Here is an 18,928-nt window from a genome sequence, read left to right on the forward strand (position 1 = left end):
ATCTGCAAATATTATAATGCATTTTAACTTTGGTTACAATTATTTATGATAAGATATCATTTATTATAACGTACATTTCAAATAACTTTATAATGCATTATATATAAAGGCTTTAAGTAAAGTGTTACCCACAAAAGTTGCACCACATGACATTTAAAACCATGAGACTATAACATGAATAAAAAAAGTGTGCATTTCTGTGTTTTAAACTTGATTTTTCTTTATCGTTGTCACTCTTATGTCAATCTCCCTTTAATGTTGTTGTCAACGTGATTATTGCTTTGTCTATAATAAATATTGACGTCATAGTGCAGAGGAAATAACCCACATTCCTATTTTATCAATGCTAGCAATCGTTTATTTTTTATTTATTTTTTTGCTATCATGCATTGTAATAATGTTTGGTAACACACTTTGTTTGAACGTCAGACTCTGCATGCAACAGCTGCCCCCTGAAATTCTGTGGTTCTGTGATGCGTGTGATTTTCTGAGCATTCAAAATGAACAGGCAGGATTGAGCTTGTTTAAGATTTTTCTTTATTGTATAGCACACCCACCCCACTACTATCCAGTTTTGGTCTATTATATGCTCATTCAGTTCTCAACAATATTTGATATTTGTCATCAGTATGTTCTTTCATTTTTCAACTGATCTCAGTGTCGCAGAGTACATCTTAATGCCAGTAAAGATTCCTCAGCTCTCTGATGGCATCCAAAGATTTTGGAAATCTGTAAAACACTGAAACCACAAACAAAGGCAAAACCATTTTTTTGGTTCAATCACAGAGAAGGTCCTTTGATTTGCAATAGGCCTCACAAGGATTAGAGCATGACGCACAGATAGCAAGACAGAAACCAGGGAATTCTCCACACACTAGAAAGGTCATGATGAAAACAGAAAGCAGCAGCAAGAAGAACAAACTATGGATCATTTAAATTTTGATAACAGTTTGCCTTTTCGTCCACCACTCAACTGTAATCTTAAGTGAAATTGCTTATTATCTTGTAATTATTGATTTTTTTTTATTTACAATGGATTTATTCCAATTTATTCAACGTTTGCTTTTTACATAGACAGGACATTTCAAGGAAAACAGGATTTTCCTTGCTCTTCTGAAATGCAGTGAGTGCAATAGTTGATGACATTCCATCAAACAAAGCTGAAAAGGGGTCGCTCAGAAATTGTCATGGTTATGACGTCAGAAGCATGTACACATGCTTCAAATGGCCACCCACATTTATTATCAGGGTCAATGAAAATGAACTATGAGAATGAGAAAAAAAAAATCTTTCAAAAAAATCTAGTTTAAAAAGCATGTGCCAAGTTGTTAGAAATGTACTCTTATTGTATTCATGTTGGTTTCATGCATTAAAAAAATCATGATACCATTTTCAACAAAAAGTAAATCAGTGCAACCAAGTTAATTTCTTTTTAATATTTTTCTTACACTTTGAATAAACAGGTATTAATAGATGATTTTTTTAAAAATCATAAATATCATTACGTTTTCTTGTCATTATACAGTAATATTTGAAAATATCAAATAACCTTCATATGTCATAAAAAGGTAACATTTAATATTTTTGTGAAATTCTCTGACCATGACACATAGTCATGAGGGTCTAAATAGGCTTTCTGTAATATAATTTTCTGTTTTATGAACAAAAAATAACAAAACAATAAAAAATGGGGGGAAAAAATGCTTTATTGCTTAATGAAATAAATATCAAAAAATTATGCCAAATTATTTTGCCTAATATGTCTTAAAGATACAGTAGGAAAAAAAAAACATAATTTTGATAGAGGGTGCACAATGCCATCTAACACTAAAATATGATATATACATATTCGGAGTGTATATTCACACCAAGTGCAAATAGTCCGCCTTGTTGGCAGAGGCTATTTACACTAACTCTATCCACTATTATCTGATTTAGCCAGTCAAAATAAAAAAAATAACAAATCCCACTGATAATACAATCAGTGGCGTGGAGAGTAAGGCGGGTGGCATCAGCTTTTGATGCAACCGACCCAAGTTCGAATCTGGCTTTTACCGAACTCATTCTTCTGCCTTTTCCTATCTCATATGAGCTTAGAGTAGCGTTTATTTAACATAAAAATTAAGAAAATATTTAAAAAGTGGAAATAGTGTGAATAAGGTGTTTAACGGGTAGGGCTAAGGTGTAGGGGATGCAATGTCAAGTACAAATAATGTCCCAATAAAGCAGCATCCATTTATGATTTTAAGAAATAGAATCAAATACACTGAATATGTTTTTATTACTGCATACTGTTTTATAATATACTAAAATACACTGAGGTGCAAATAGTATCTTCACTATTTTTAAATAGCATCTAACTATTTCAACTAATACTGCTATTTGCTCTGAGTGTAAATAGCATCTATTGCTACTTACGCTTAGTGCAAATAGCAGCTGCCTAATGTTTTTGGTGCAGGAAACCACTTATAAGACTAATGGTATATCTAGACTGTAGGTAAAACATAAAATATACCAATAATAATAATAATAATAATAGCTGTAATTATGTGCCTAGTCACCAAAGTGTCTAGGTGGCAAGTGACTAGCAAATACAAGAACTTGATCCAGTTGAAGGTGATTAGAAGAGTTCAGGTTTGGTGGATGAGCTCTAAGATAAGCCACAGTCAGCACCGATTGAGCCTCAATGGCGTGATCAGAAGAGAACTCACACACACCAGCAGTCTTAATCGTCTTAAGTCCTGACATTTACATCAAGATTATATTGTAATATCTCACTTCAATGCACCCCGAAGACTAGAGTCGTGCTTTGTTCCATGTACCCCGTTCCACTTCTGCTTGAGCATCTACGTAATCCGCATTGCTTCTCGAATTCTAAGATAGCTGCTCATTTCTCCATTAAGTTATGTTTTCAGAAACTCCCTCCCCACGTTGTATTCAGTCCACTCCAGCTTCACTCCAGGTTTTTTACATTGCTCACTCCACATGTCAGTCCAATAAAGAGTCAAAAAGCTCTTTAAAAAAACAAAAAGTTTCTTTTGATTTTCCTTCTCTTGGTGCCTCTTTTTCTTTTGAATATAAGTCAATAACTTACGCGCCCATTTCTGAGCCATTTTAGGCCAATATAGTCACTCCAGCTGTAATTGAATTAAATTCCTATGGAAGGAAACTCCACACTATAATTTAATACATACATCTGCGCCGCATGCACCTCTTCCCCAGAGGCTTCATACCTCATTCTGTCAGCTTCTTTACAAATACTTGATCTGTGCTAACATCACAGTTTGATCCTTATGATTATTTTAATAGGCCGCATCAGCATGGCAGGGTTTTTGAGGCAGCGAGACGGATAATTTGCGCAGAGTTTTTATGAAATATTGAGACCGGGCCAGCGAGTACATGCTTTTAACACCATTTGCAACATGTTTGGGGTGACCTTAGGCAACACTGCCAGCGAATTCACTTCCATTTTTAGAAAAGGAAGATGTGAAGTGGCGCTTTCCCCAGTGACTGCTCCACTTTACTCTAGATTAGGCTCTGTGACAGCTGCCTCACAGGTGCGGAGATGGGGAACGACACTGGAAGCCATTCTTTGAAATATTGATCAACAGGGTTAAATATTTCCCCGCTGCTCATGCTATAAATGGACCTAAGCCAGCGAGCGATGCTCTGCTTCCGGCCCCACGTGTAAAACCTTTAGCTCACAGTCTATCCACTCCTGTTCCTCGGTTCCCCTGCCTGTCCTTACAGCAAAATCTGGACTTTATTTAAGTGCGCCCTCTGTATTCAGCCGAAGTGAATACTGCATGAGCTCTGTTTCACATGGGCTCCTTAAGTCACTTGTTGCATGTCTTAAAGAACATCACGTTCTTCAGGCGCACAGTGGGAGAGCTGCGATCTGACAGAGACCCAAACTGTTTTTCTCCCTCCAGGTCTAGGGATTTTGTGTCTTTTTCAGAACTTTGAATATGTTTCCTGGTGTGCCTATAGCCGCGGGTTTTAATTGTGACTGGTAAAAGTGCAATAACATATTACTTGGCGGAGACAAAACCACATTTGTTCAATTAAGTTTTTTTGCAAGTGTTTACTTCCTCTTCTGCAAGAACTACAACAAAAGGCTTTATTTTCAATGAACAAATATTTATCACACCCACACAACAGGAAATCAGTGAGCATATGACATGAATGGTGAATCAAAAGCGGTCCATGTTCTTGGAGAAAAGAAAAAAATTGTCGCTTGACTGGAGAAATCCTTGTTTTACAGCCGACCCAGCCCTTTTTTATTGCTATAATGAAGCAGATGTGGTTGCCAGCGTACTATACGCTCGTATAATATTTGAGGTCCTTGTAGATCATCTGCTTCCATTTTTGCAGGTGAATGACCTATGAGCAATCAGGTTTGGTAGCTGAAGATCATCATTGATTTTGATAACTAAATATATTTGTTACTGCTCTGGCTTTCAGAAGAGTAAATACAGATGATCTATTTCCTAGATTTTCATTCCCACATATTTGAAGCTTAATGAACAGAAAAAGAAGGTAATTCCAGTGCGCAAGGTACGGAGGTTTATCTTTGTTCCTTTCAGGAGCAATTTCACCCTTGATTGCTCTAAAATGCCTAAAATACCTAAAATACCTAATAATGTGCCAAAAGGCTCTAATATCAGAAAACAAGCCTTTATCACAAGCTCAGCCACATATTTTCATGTATCTATCTGGTGTTTTGCAGAGGTTAGCATGCAGACGGCTGGGATAACGGGGCCTCCCACCATCTCACCACATTCTGACATATTTAAATACAGTCTTTGAAAATGTTTACGCATGGTCATCCTGGAAATCAAGTGTTCTATGCCCCATGATTTACCTCTAAGCTCCGACCCTCTCACAGTGACCCTGGGCTCTACAGCTTTGATCAAAGTTATCTGCGCTAAATGAGTTAAATTGCTGCATCATCAACCAGCCTTCAAAACTTCTAAAGAGTATAATTAGCAATTTCAACATTAATAACATAAAAAGTAGAAGCAACCTTACCCTTTAATCTTATACTCCACAATCGTTTCTCTTTTTTCTCTTCCTTCTCCTCCTGTCCTCTCTCCTCGTCCATTTTTTTCAGTGACTGACCCAAACAAGCCACAAGCCATGTTTTATGGTAGGCCTATATTAGATGAGAGCATTTGAGCCATTTTATTGACAGTCAGGAAGGCAAAGGTTGATATATATATATATATATATATATATATATATATATATATATAAAGAAGAGGAGACAAGAAAGAACAAATTCACACTGTAAAATGATTTTTCAAAGTTGTAAATAAAACAAAGATTATTTCAATATGTTTTACAAGAAAATACTATTTCAGTCTTTCTACACTGTAAAAAAGAAAAAAATCATTCAATCTTAAAACACTTGTTTGTGCTGCCTTAAAATTGTAAGTTTTACTTCAAATATCCAAGTTGTCACATTTCTTAAAGTTGACTAAACTTAAAATTTTAAATCAGCATGAACACTTACTTTTATAAGTTAAAACAATTTTTTACAGTGTACTTTAATTAACGTTTATTTCATTGTGTTGTTTGTCATTATTTGTGGAATGTACTACTCATTTCTAAGAGAAAATAGTTTTGAAGTTAATCCTACACCAGTAAATGGTTGTTTAAAACTGTCAGACAAACAACCCAAAAACTGTATCTGTCTTGTATAAAAAATTTAACAGAACTGATATAATATATAACCTCAATATAGCATCTCTAGTTCCCTGAGAAGGGAAGGAGACGCTGCGTCGATGACACTTTGGGAATGCCCCTGCATGATTGCGTCTGAAGCACTTGTGTCAACTAGTCCAATGGCGAGAGCGAGCGTCACGGGCGGGTAACGTCACGACCAGGAAAGGATAAAAACACATTCGGTCTGACCGGCGTTAGCTTCGATTTAGTCGAAGCAAGTCGATCACAGGAATGCAGGGAGTATGGCAAAGTGACGCAGCGTCTCGTTCCCTTGTCAGGGAACCAGGGTTACATTTTCGCAACCTGAGACGTTCCCTTTCAAGGGAACTCGCCCTGCGTCGATAACACTTTGGGAACGAGAATGCTGAAACACCATACGAACCAGAGCCTGTCTGTGTGAATACTGAGAGCACAAATAAGATAAGAGCACCAGTGAACCTGGGGTAGCGCCCAGGTCGAAGTTGTAAAACCTTACGAATGTGAGCGAAGAGGACCAGCCTGCCGCATACCACATCCTGCAGAGATGCCTGCTTATACAATAAGGCTGCTAAGCCGCCATACTCCTGTCCTGGTCTTCAAGCACCACGGAGGAAACATGAACCAAAAGGACCCCCTCAGGGAGAGCAGATTCCCTAGGGACCGCAAGAGAATCTGGTGTGCCAGTTTGCATAGTGGACGTGAATGCAGATCCCCTTGATGATTTATATCGGAGACCACTGATGTGTTGTCTGACCGAACAAGCACATGATGGCCCCTCAGGTCTGCCATGATCTCCAGGCAATTTATGTGCCATGAAAGATGATGACTCCTCCAGAGACCCTGAGCTGAACGGCCTTCCATTACCGCTCCCCAGCCAGTGAGGGAAGCATCTGTCGAGAGCGCAACTCAATGTCAAAGAGCTGCTAACACTGGACCCTGGGATAGGAACCAAGGTTTCCTCCATATAACCATGGCGCGGAGACACCGCATTGGTATCACATTGGACGCCACTTCACAGTGCGTGACTGGCCTAGCTTTAACTCTTTCGTGGCTGTGAGGATAGCAGCTACACGGGCAGGCAATAGAACAACTCGCATTGTGACTGAACCCCAAACCACACCAAGGAAAGTGGTTATCTGTAGTGGAGAAAGCACACTCTTCTTGGCATTGAGCCTCAACCCCAATTTCTGCATGTTTGTGACGACGACATCTCGATGCCGAACCGCCAATTGCTCTGACTCAGCTAGAATCAGCCAGTCGTCTATGTAGTTCAGAATGCGTATGCCCTGCAGCCTGAGTGGGGCCAGAGCTGCATCTACGCATTTGGTGAATGTGCAGGGTGATAGAGCTAGACCGAATGAAAGCACCCGATATTGGTATTCTTTGCCCCCGAAAGAAAACCTCAGGAACTTCCTGAGCTGAGGAAGGATGGAGACATGGAAGTATGCATCTTTTAGATCTATCGTGACAAACCAGTCCTCGGATCTGATTTGAGTCACGATCTGTTTGAGTGTCAGCATTTTGAACTTGAGTTTCTTGACTGCACGATTCAGCTGAGATCTAATATAGGACGCAACTCCCCCATCCTTTTTTGGAACAATGAAGTAATGGCTGTAAAAACCCGATTCTCTGTCGGGTGAATACACCTGCTCTATAGCTTCCTTCGCTAACAGAGTTTCCACTTCTTGCTCCATTACCAGTGCCCACTCAGGATGCACTAACATGAGCAACACCCCATTGTAGTGTGGCGGACGAGAACCGACCTGGATTCTGTAGCCTTTCTCTATGATCTGCAGGACCCACTGAGATATATTTGGCAGTTTCTTCTATTCTGTCAGATAGTCTACTAAGGGTACCAGCCTCTCGAGTGTAATTGGAACAGCCAATTCGGTGACCTGAAGCATACTGGCAGGAAACAACCGAACTGACTGTTTTTGAACCCCCTTCAGAGGGTGCGAGTTTTGATGCAGTGTTGTGGTGACACTGAACTGTGTGCTCGCTGGAGACCGCTGCGCCCCGAGGCACCAAGGGTGGCGGGGTAGGCAGAACGGCACCCTGAGGGCACCAAGGTGCGGCGGGTACTGTATACTGAGATGTACACCGCTCCAGCCCAGTCGGGGCTGCCCTCAGAGGTTTGACACCAGTGGTGTCAGGACATTTCTCTGACCAAAGGTCCCCAATCTTTCTGAGGGGGAGCATAGGAAACGACACTCTATCCTGTACAAGGAGTTTGTTAATGGCTGGGTCTGCTTTGCCCAGCAGCCCCCCCATTTACGCCTTACCCACCAGCGCCATAGTAGTTCTAACTGGCCTGGAGGGTAATGCCGAGCCTTAAGGGGTGCCTTAAGCCGTGACAGGACTGATAACTCGCAAGCGTCTGTTCTTCCTTTGGCATCGGCCCATACCCAAGCTCTTTCAGCCCCCTTTATTAAACATATATTTTGAGAACTGAAAAAAACGAGCTGAAAGGGTTTGATCCAGGATCTGACGTATAAACTCTAAAAAACTCCTTGTACGCAGGGGATTGAGATGGCGAATCTTCAATTCCCTTAACTCGATGCTCACCACATCCATCTCCTCGGAGGTGGACAGCTGCAGCACAGTATTATACCATTTAATTCCTCAAAATTAAATGTAGCAAACTTATTTAATTACTCAAAATTAAATGCAGTAAAAGATCAACCAGACAAGTAAAAAAGGGTCTGGATGAAAGGCTGAACTTTTATATGAATCTAACTAATGAAAGTCAGATAAGCATACATCATTTAGAACTCCACAATACCAGCTTCCGTGCTGCCTCGGCAACAACAGGGCCGGTACTGCGAGGAACGCGAGCCTGAACCCCCTCCTCAAAGAGTGACAGGCGGGAACGGAGCGTGCAATCTAAGGATTGTTTGTTCGCCATAATATCTACGTTTGTGACTGATATAGTGACAGACAACAATAAATAAGACAGACAGTATGAACACAGAGCGCTTGCTGAGGCACAGAAGTTAACGCCGGTCAGACCGGATGTGCTTTTATCCTTTCCTGGTCGTGACGTCACCCACCTGTGATGCTCCGTCTCGCCATTGGACTAGTTGACACAAGTGCTTCGGACGCAATCACGCAGGGGCGTTCCCAAAGCATCATCGACGCAGCGCAAGTTCCCTCGAAAGGGAACCTCAGTTCTCTGGTAAAATCACTATTTCATCTTAAATGCACACATTGCAGTGACAAAAAGGTAAGCAAACACTGAAGCAAAATGCAAAACTCAAAGAAAATGTTTGTCCCTTCAGTCAAATGCCATATTTGCATAAAAATGAATGTTCCTCTTTTTGTGGCCACCTGATGCAACATCAAACAAGATAGGTTGGTATTATAGGGATCTAGTGAATAGACCATTCATCTCTTTGTGGTTTCCCAAAGATATGTTTGACTTAGAAATTATATGACATGATACTGAAAACATCAAACCTTCCGAAACAAAAAACAAACCAAAGAAACAACAGAACAAAGCTAAATCAAATTAGACTTACTTCCTTCTCTCTCTTTTTTTCAATGTGGCATTTTTAAGTACTATAATGCATCAAATTATTGCATTAGCACATAATTCAAATAAATATTAATTCAAGGCTTGTGCAAGTGTATGCTTAGATTAATTTTTTGTCAGTCCATTGGATGTGGAGGCATTGGTCTCAGTGAGTGTAGTTTCGATACACACTAATCAGTTATACTTCCAGCCCTTTGTTAAAAAAAAAAAATGGCTAGAGCCCGAGGCTAATTCTGCTCACAAACAGAAGTTCAGCATGCCGTGCACAGACCTGCCGTGCTGAGTATAAGGATCATTCCTGGCATTTTTCCTCCTGTTTTCTGCATCTGTCTAAAACCGTGCACCACTTTCTGTATGTCTAAAACCAAAAGCATTATTTCACACCGTTTCACTTTGGAAGCTGACAATCTCTGAAAGATCAGCAATTACAAATAGAGTAAAATTCTTCTGTTGTAAAGGAGAGTGAGGATAGCTCGGTTTGCAAATTTATGTTTGAAGCGCAACATATTTATACCTCTTTGCGTCCAACCATTACCTACAGGTGGGTTAGCATGGAATGTTCTTAACTTTCCCTCCCGACTCAAGCCGCCCATCTGAACCCTGATTCACTGTGGAGCTGCATGACGATGTGTGTCACATCAAACCCTCGCTTAAGCTTCATAAGCTTGCGCTACAAAAAAAACAGGAGCGAGAGAGAAGAAAAATAAAAGAAGATGGAGAGAGGAAAGGAGGAAGAGAGAGGAGAGGGCAAATTGGAACATGTCTTAGGGGGAGTGCCAGTGCCTCTCAGTACTTTAATGTTACAACCTGCCTGATCTTAAATGTTTGTCCTTACATCAAAAAGTAATAGAGACTATAAGTGCCACAAATGCCATCTTAGGCTTCAGAAACAAACCCAGCATTAGTAAATGATTATTAATGACCTTTATAGTTGAAGAAACCCAATGATCTTTTACTCATAAAAGGGATAGGTCACCCAAAATTGAACAATTTTGTCTTCATTTACTCTCTGTGGAAAACAAAAGAAGATCTTTTGAGAAATGTGTTTTTTGTGCATACAATGAAAAAAAACATTCTTCAAAAATATATTATTTTATGTTCCACCGAAGAAAGGTTAGAACGATATGAGGGTGAGTAAATGATGACAGAATTTTAGATTTTGGGTGAACTGTGCCTTCTTTTTAGTTTGCAATGTGGGGCCGGTTTTTGGTTTGTTTGGTCTATTGTGTGTTTTAGTGTATTTATTCTCACAAGATAAAACATAAAAAGATGTTTCAGACCTTCTCTCTTGTAGTAGGTGCCAACTAGATTATCTATGCCTTTTGAAACAATGTATGAGGGCCAGCTGCACCTCTCAGGGTTATGACATAAGGGTATTCTTTTACACAGACAAACAGAGCACAAAGGAGCTGAATAAGTTAGCTTGAAGGCGTTACAAACAGACTGTGACACAGGTATACGCTTCATCCTCAGGTGTCAACCACAACTGAGCGCAGATACCTCCCGTGTCCTTTTGACTGATGGGATACACTTAGTCTTAATTGACATTTTTGCATTTTGACTAGAGGGCTAGGCAGTGAAGTCACCTTTGGGATTTTATTACGGTGGAGAAATCCCGCCCACAACTCCTTCAGTACCTCTGCAGGTTTCATTGTCTGGCGTTTTGGACACATGGAAATGACTGTTATTAGCTGTTCAGATGATGTGGTAAAAAAAAAAAAAAAAGAAGGAAAGCCTCTCCACCCCTGAAACCATTACAGAGCAAGTGGTTGCCAATGATAGCTAATTGTCCAATCTTTTTCTAAGAGGGAAGTCTCCCTTTTTAGGTTCTCTCTCTGTTCTCTTCTGCCAGCGGTTGAACATGAAGACGAGTGAGTCATTGTGCATTCTTTGGATGTTCAGTAAGAAACAGACAGTAATGACACGCTGCCTCCATGAGAGCATAATAAAACCAAAACAAGAAGAAAAAAAAAGGAGCGGCTGTGTGAAACGTGATTAGGAGAGGAGAATGGGGACGCCGTTTGAAGATTTCAATCAGTGGTTAATGTATTGGAAAATGACTTGTAAGGCATCCCACAAAGTGTACCATGTTCTGACATTCCTGTTTCTCTCTGAATATTACAGTTTACCCAGCTTGCCACTAGTGAAAGAGGAGAAATGTTTCATGGACAGGAATGTGTTTAATTACGGAGAGTTTGAAGTGTGTGCCAGACGCGAGCGGAAGCAGCGTGAGGGGCTGCAGTAAAGGAGTGTGAGTGATGGATGCGTGGGGCTTCCCACACTGAAAGAAAAGCATTAGTCAGTGAGGAAATTACTAAATTATGGAGAACGTGTCGATGAAGCAATGTGGATTATATCGGCTCAACAAGTGAATGCGCAAATAGGACAGAGAGTGACTGTTCATAAAAAACTTTGAGTGAGTAAATAGGTGCAGATGTGAATTAATGGGACTCTCTCTGTCTCCCATTATATTTATGCATTCGGCAAACACTTTTATCCAAAATGACTTGCATTGCAATCAGGTCATATTCAGTCATGTACTGTATGCCCTGGGAATCGAACCCATGACCTTGACGCTGGCAATTTATTCATTCAGGAACATTGTGCAAGTTTACTGCAACACTGGCGCTCAAACTTCACATACTTTCGAAAATCCAGCGTTTAGTTGATCCTTAAAAGAGCTCATTGGCTTTCTTCTTCCATAAGGGGGTTTGGCATCACAGCGGCTTTGTTTCCTGGTGGACCGTTAAAGAACGTCTCCCGGAAATCCTGGAGAATTTAACCAATCAAATGACGACTTCAAAACTCTTGAAGTGTACCTTATGCATCAGATGTTCAGCCAACGGTCCATGTGACGTCTGAGCCAGAGGCTAGGTGAACTCTGACACACAAATTTGCAGCATCAAACATTAGACAGCTTTTTTTGCCAGTGGAATGTGACAACCTTAAATCATATATGCACTTATTCACTCATTCACCCATTACTACTTCATTAAAAAGAGTAAGTGAATGAATTAATAAGTGAACGCATCCACTTATCACTCACCCATTCATTGACTTTCTGATTCATTCATTAAAGCAGTGAGTGAAGGAATATGAGTGTAATTGATGAGAAATTGGAGTGAGTGAATGAAAAATCCAGCGAATGAAAGTATGAATGAATGAATGTATCAATGAATCAATGAAAGAATGCAAGAGTGAAGACCTGCTCACACCAAGAATAATAACTAAAAATAACTTTATTAGCTCCCATAACAACACCAGCAATATACAGTAGCTCACATTGCAGTTATGTCGTCTGCCGCTTTAAAGTGCCCATATTATGCGTATTTACTAGCCTAGAAATCTAGACGCACCCTAGCGGCAGCAAATTTATTTGCAGCCAGTGTCATCTAGTAACTCTCCGTTGGCTTTCGAGCTGGAAAAACCAAATTCTAGTCAGGCCAATCACATCGTGTAAAGAGTCGGCGGGCGGGCTTAACATAATGACGGCAGAGTTGTGATGGTTCGCTTGCTACTTCCCTGCTACTTGAAAACAAAGAAGATGGCTGCTGCTGCTGGCGAACAGCGGTCTTTCGAATCGGCTTTGGACGCGACTCTGCAAGACATGGAGTTAAGCTTTCCTTTGAGAAAAGAACAAAGAACGGCACTGAAGTCATTCTTAAAAAAGGAAGATGTGTTCAGAGTTTTGCCATCCGGATATGGCAAAAGTTTAATCTATCAACTGGCTATGCTGGTGGGAAAACGCTCTGGTTGGTTGTAGCTTTATCCTATTGTGTGCAGAGGGAATTTGAAAGACAACCGTTTATCCCACCGCTCTGATTGAGCCCTGCCAATGGTGTGTTCCCAGACCCAACATCTTGATGTGGGTCTGGCTTGTCAGGCTACTTATTTACAAGTTCATAATTTTATTTTGGAGGTCTGCTAGAATACTTTTACATGATTTAAAGTTATTTCTCTCATAATGTACATGGCTGCAGCACCTCTTTTCCCCCTCTTCATAAAAAAAAGCTGTTTTAGTTACTCTCTCTTTTACATGCACAAACATCTATTTTAAACACTAAAGGAAAGACAAAATAAAATAAAATAAAAAGATGCATAAAAGGTGCCCTTTAAATGCCTCAGCTCTTTAAAGTCTGATTGGCTGTCAAAAAAATCTGAACGTGATTCCAACAATATCATTCCTGTGTGTTATTGTTATACTTGTGGTTTGGACTCGTAAGATTATTAAAATTGTATTATAACAGTTATCATCCTTATAGTGAATGGGCCTTAAGTCAATGAAAGAGTGAGATTCATTCATTTACACTCACTTATTTAGTCAATCATTCAATCATTCATTCATTCATAAAGGGGGTGAGTCATTGAGGGAGTACATGAATGAATAAATGAATCAGTGAGTAAATGAATGGGTGAGTGAATACATGCATGTGTGAGTGAATGACAATTAATGAATGTTTGAAAGACAGTCATAAATGAGCGAGCTAGTGAATGAGTGAGTGAGTGAGTGTGTGGACCCTGGGCAGCAGCAGCAGTGTGAAGTGTGGATCAGTGTGGAGAGCAGTAAAGCTGGTCTTTAATCTGGCTGCAGCAGCTGGCTGCATTTGACAGCACAGAGGTTCTCATTATCTCCTCACTCCTCCACTCCGCTCTCTCTCATGTGGTCACACAGCTGCAAGTGGCGTGCCTTGACCCCATAACTCCCAATGCACATGGGACTTTCCACCAGAGAGAGAGAGAGAGAGAGAGAGAGAGAGAGAGAGAGAGAGAACTGTGAGCAGGAGAGAGAGAGAGAGAGAGAGAGAGAGAGAGAGAGAGAGAGAGAGAGAGAGAGAGAGAGAGAGAGAGAGAGAGAGAGAGAGAGAGAGAGAGAGAGAGAGAGAGAAAACTGTGAGCAGGAGAGAGAGAGAGAGAGACGGAAAGGGAAAGAGAAAGACAGGTTACTGAGTTGGGATAGAAAAAAACTGTGAAACAGTAGAGAGAGAGAGGGAGAGAGAGAGAGCAAACCTTTTAATCACAGTTTGAACAAAAACGAGGGCCTCCTGACATGCTCTGTTATGTTTCAGTGGCGTATTGTAAACACATCTCATGACAGAACAGCGCAGCACACGCGCTGACATTTCAACAGCTCATGAGAGACTGCTACTGAGACAAATTATGATCTTTCTACAGCAAAAGTATGACAGGCAGCTGATTGGCCGTGCACATTTAATGTTTTGTGATTATGAAATGGAGTGTATCGAGTAACAATAGCAGCGATGGAGCATTCACAAGTTTAATGACTCATACATTTCTCGCCCGAGGCCAAGCTCTCATAACTCCGAGGAGGGGAATGCAGCCATGCCGCTGTTAGTTTACGCAGTTCATACTTTGTGTATACAGAGGTATATAAATGCAATTCAATTTGATTAGATGCTGAAAGAAATTGGTTTTATGATGTTTAGTTACGGTTGTTGAAAAATAAGCGAAACTGTCAATGTGTAAATATACTGTTAGGTGGTCGGTGTGAGAGATATCAAAACATATCAATGGTTTTTCAAGACAAACTCCTTAGAGAGAATGCCCCGGAGAGCATATTATCTGTGTTACCTGTAATTGCTTTTAGTTGAAAGATGTACATGAGCATCCAGAAACAGTGTCTGCCATGTGCGTTCTTATACTGTCTGGCATCTGTTGGAGAAGTTTCACTAAAGAGGTCCGTTTAAACTTCTAAACCACTGAGAATCTTTTGTTCCTGAGGTCAAAGGTCATTTGAAACTTTATAGTATTCATCTGTCGCTTTTCAGTATGGCTAATACAATATTGGACCTGTGCAGTAATTTTAATACATTTCAGTGTTTAATTCTAGATAATTTTGTTTACTTGTATGAAACATCAATTTTGGTTTACACAAACCAGGGAGTGCTGATAATGCACGTAGCAGTTTTTTTGGTTTCACAATTGTTCTCCTAAACAAAGCGCTCAGCATGTTTATGTGTTATGACTCTCTCTCTCTCTCTCTCTCTCTCTCTCTCTCTCTCTCTCTCTCTCTCTCTCTCTCTCTCTCTCTCTCTCTCTCTCTCTCTCTCTCTCTCTCTCTCTCTCTCTCTCTCTCTCTCTCTCTCTCTCTCTCTCTCTCTCTCTCTCTCTCTCTCTCTCTCTCTCTCTCTCTCTCTCTCTCTCTCTCTCTCTCTCTCTCTCTCTCTGTTAGATTCTTATCAATATGGCTCGAGGTGGTTGGTGACTCAAGGATGTCCCCATCTGACCAAGTGCAGACATCTGTGTGGTTACGACAATGGCTTAAAGTAAAAGTGACTTATGGCCAAGATTTAATTTATGACTTTCAGTGCTGGGTAGATTACTTACAAATTGTAATCGGTTACTGATTCCAAATTACATGACTAAAAATTGTAGTTACTAATCCATTGCATTACACATTTAAGATAATACAATCTAAGGTAATTAGATTACTTTATCACATTGATTTGAACAGGATACTATTGTACCATATTGATATAAAATTAAGAGAAAGAAAATATGTTCCATTCTTTGTTATCAACAACATGAAGTGCAATAGATACATTATGTCAAGGTTTCTCTAGGATTTGTGATGGAATAGCAGAGGATTAATAAATTAAAATAAACCATTTTAAAATAAACAAAATAATCATAATTAAAACCTTTAATTAGAAAAAATATTAAATATTTTATTTGGTTACCTGCATGTCATGTGACCATTAAAGGACAAGTTCGGTATTTTACACTTAAAGCCCTGTTTACAGATCGTTTCTGATGAAATAGAACGGTTAAGATTAAAATTTGGACAAATGCTGCTGTCCCGAGAATTTTAGGTTTCTTTCGCTTCTCCCTAAAATTCTCGGGACAGCAGCATGTGTCCAGATTTTAATCTTAACCGTTCTATTTCATCAGACACGATCTGTAAACAGGCCTTTAAGTGTAAAATACCGAACTTGTCCTTTAACTGACACAAGAGAACTGTGAATTTGTATTTATTTATTTATTTATTATTAGTAGTAGTAGTATTAATAAAAGTTATAGTTAATAATTAATAAAAAAGCATTATAGGTCAAAGAGGTTTAGCTGACAAAAAAAGTTGGGGAATCCCTGCATGTAAATATGAAATTACATGAATTTGTACATTTTAATGTGTTTGAAAGACAAAAGCCTTCCAAAGACATGGTTAAATGATTCACTGAGTGTTAATTCAAATAATAATTAACGTGTTCAACAGGAGTTGATTAGATATGCAATGTTGAGAAAACACATCTTACACAAAGTGAAATGATTTGTGTAGTCTCAGTTTTCAGTGACAGGCACATGACTATGCCGGTCTGTGTGTGCAATTACAAAAAACTGAAAGACCTTCTAAACGTATATAAACTGTAGGCTTTTTTAGAAAGGAAAACTTACAAAAGATTATGAATAATTTACTGCCGTTGTGAGAATAACATGTAATCGTGTAATCAATAGAAGAGTAACTGCAGTCTGATTACAAGTATTTTAAAATGTAATATAATCTAATTACAAGTTCTTCATTTTTGGAATTTGATTACGTAATCCAGATTACTACCCAGCACTGCGTACATTACACATTAAAATGTGATCACTCAATGCTTCCAGTTCCACTAATCATAAGTGTCCACTAAACTCACGTTAACTGATATTTTCAGGAAACTGAAATCACACTTAGATGAGTTGCTTGATAAAGTTTTTTTTATTATTTTTTTATTATTATTATTTGAATCTTACGATTTTCAAAGAAATGTGACATTTGGCAAATACTTAAAAACTTTAGCAAAAATACTAAGAAGATTGATGTCTACCTAAAACATGAATGAGGGAGAGGGGAGTGAATGACATCCCGGGTCGGAAAAGACCCGAGGTATGCGGGCAGTTAGTATAGACTTTGCTGACAAGATTATTTGCACAATGTAAATAGACACTTTGTTAATTCTATGTCCCAATTACTTTGATGTTTACTAGACAGGTTTTCACTGTTCGATTGGCTAGCTTGCTACATTAGTCAGTTCACTTTATCAGCTATCTCATCACTTTCAACACACTTTTCAACAAGTAAAAAAAGGAATCATTGGTGAAGTTAGGTTTGCTTGGTTTATGACTTTGACATATGGCTATGACATCATAACATTATGTAGTTCATTTATAATGTGTGAACAAAGATTACATACGATTTGACTCCAAAAGTTTGGACATGAGACTTTTTCACATCTTGAAGCCATGTCTAACCATCATCGATCTTAAAGCATGCGCCAAATCATGTGATCAGGTTCAGGATGTATGCAGACTCAGTAGCTACTGTATCCTAGATTCACACAGGTCTAAATAAAGCAATAAAAGCCTGGTTACAGATGCTCTCATCAATATGGGTGACCACAGCTGGGCTGCCGGCACATCTGCTCTTGAGGTCACCCATCCCTCCACATTATGAGAGTGCATGATGATGAATGTACAGGCCTCTGAGAGAGCGCTGTGGTCCCTATGTGGTCTTACTCACATTCAGCCAGGTTTAGACTCACTCCGCTCAGAGCCAATTAGCGAGCAGCACATGTTCTGATGTGCATTTGAAGATATGGTTGAGGTAAATGCTAATTTAAAAGTTAAAATGACACAATTAATGACTTGTCGAGCGATCTCTCAGTGCTATTAACCTGTGAAGATCATACGGATTAATATCTGAATGCATATGGTTCATATGTTTTAAATGGTACAGGAACAGTGTGTGATCCTTTGTCTAAATCCAAATGTAAACTTTAGAATCTCTTCTTATAGACTTTTTATGTAAATCTAATATCCTAACGTACTATGCTGAAGTCAGGCCAGTGTTATCCGATATGATGTGTTTTAGCCTGATGTGGCAAAAACAAACCAATTCAACACAGTTAGTAAGTTGCAACAGAATAAAGACTTATTGATGTAAACTTTATGGGTGCTTTCACACTAGAGTTTGTGGTGCAGATCCAGTCCATCTGACGTCAGAGTTTGGTTCATTTGGTTGGTGTGAAAGCTGTTTTCCGAACTCGGGTGCACACACCAGCGAACCACACCCATCAGCTTGAAAAGGTGGTCTAGGGTTCGGTTCATGTGAATTCTGGTACATTAGGGATGTGTCCGAAGCCAAATACCTCTTTGGGAAATCCCCAAATAATGAGTTCAAAATGAATAACATTTTCAGTAATAGTATAATAGATATTTGTTACATTACACATATTTAGCAAGGACGCATTAAATTGATCAAAAGTGACAGTAAAGACATTGCTATTTCAAATAAATGCTGTTCTTTTGAACTTTATATTCATTAAAACATCCTGAAAAAATATGTATCATAGTTTTCATAAAAATACATTGATACTTGTTACTTGTGCACCAAATCAGCATATTAGAATGAGTTCTGAAGGATCATGTGACACTGAAGACTGGAGTAATGATGCTGAAAATGCAGTTTGCCATCACAGGAATAAATCACATTTTAAAATATATTAAAATAGCGTTATTTTAAATTGTAGAAATAATTCTAAATATTACCGCTTTTACTGTATTTTTTGATCAAATAAATGCATCCTTGGTGAGAATAAGAGATTTTAAAAAATGTTTCCTATGTTAATGTTTTAAACCTTTAGAGCAAGATATACCATAACATGCTACTGCGGTTGTCATATTTATGATTCAATC

Source organism: Squalius cephalus (genome assembly GCF_949319135.1).
Source record: "Squalius cephalus genome assembly, chromosome: 9".
Classification (NCBI taxonomy): domain Eukaryota; kingdom Metazoa; phylum Chordata; class Actinopteri; order Cypriniformes; family Leuciscidae; genus Squalius; species Squalius cephalus.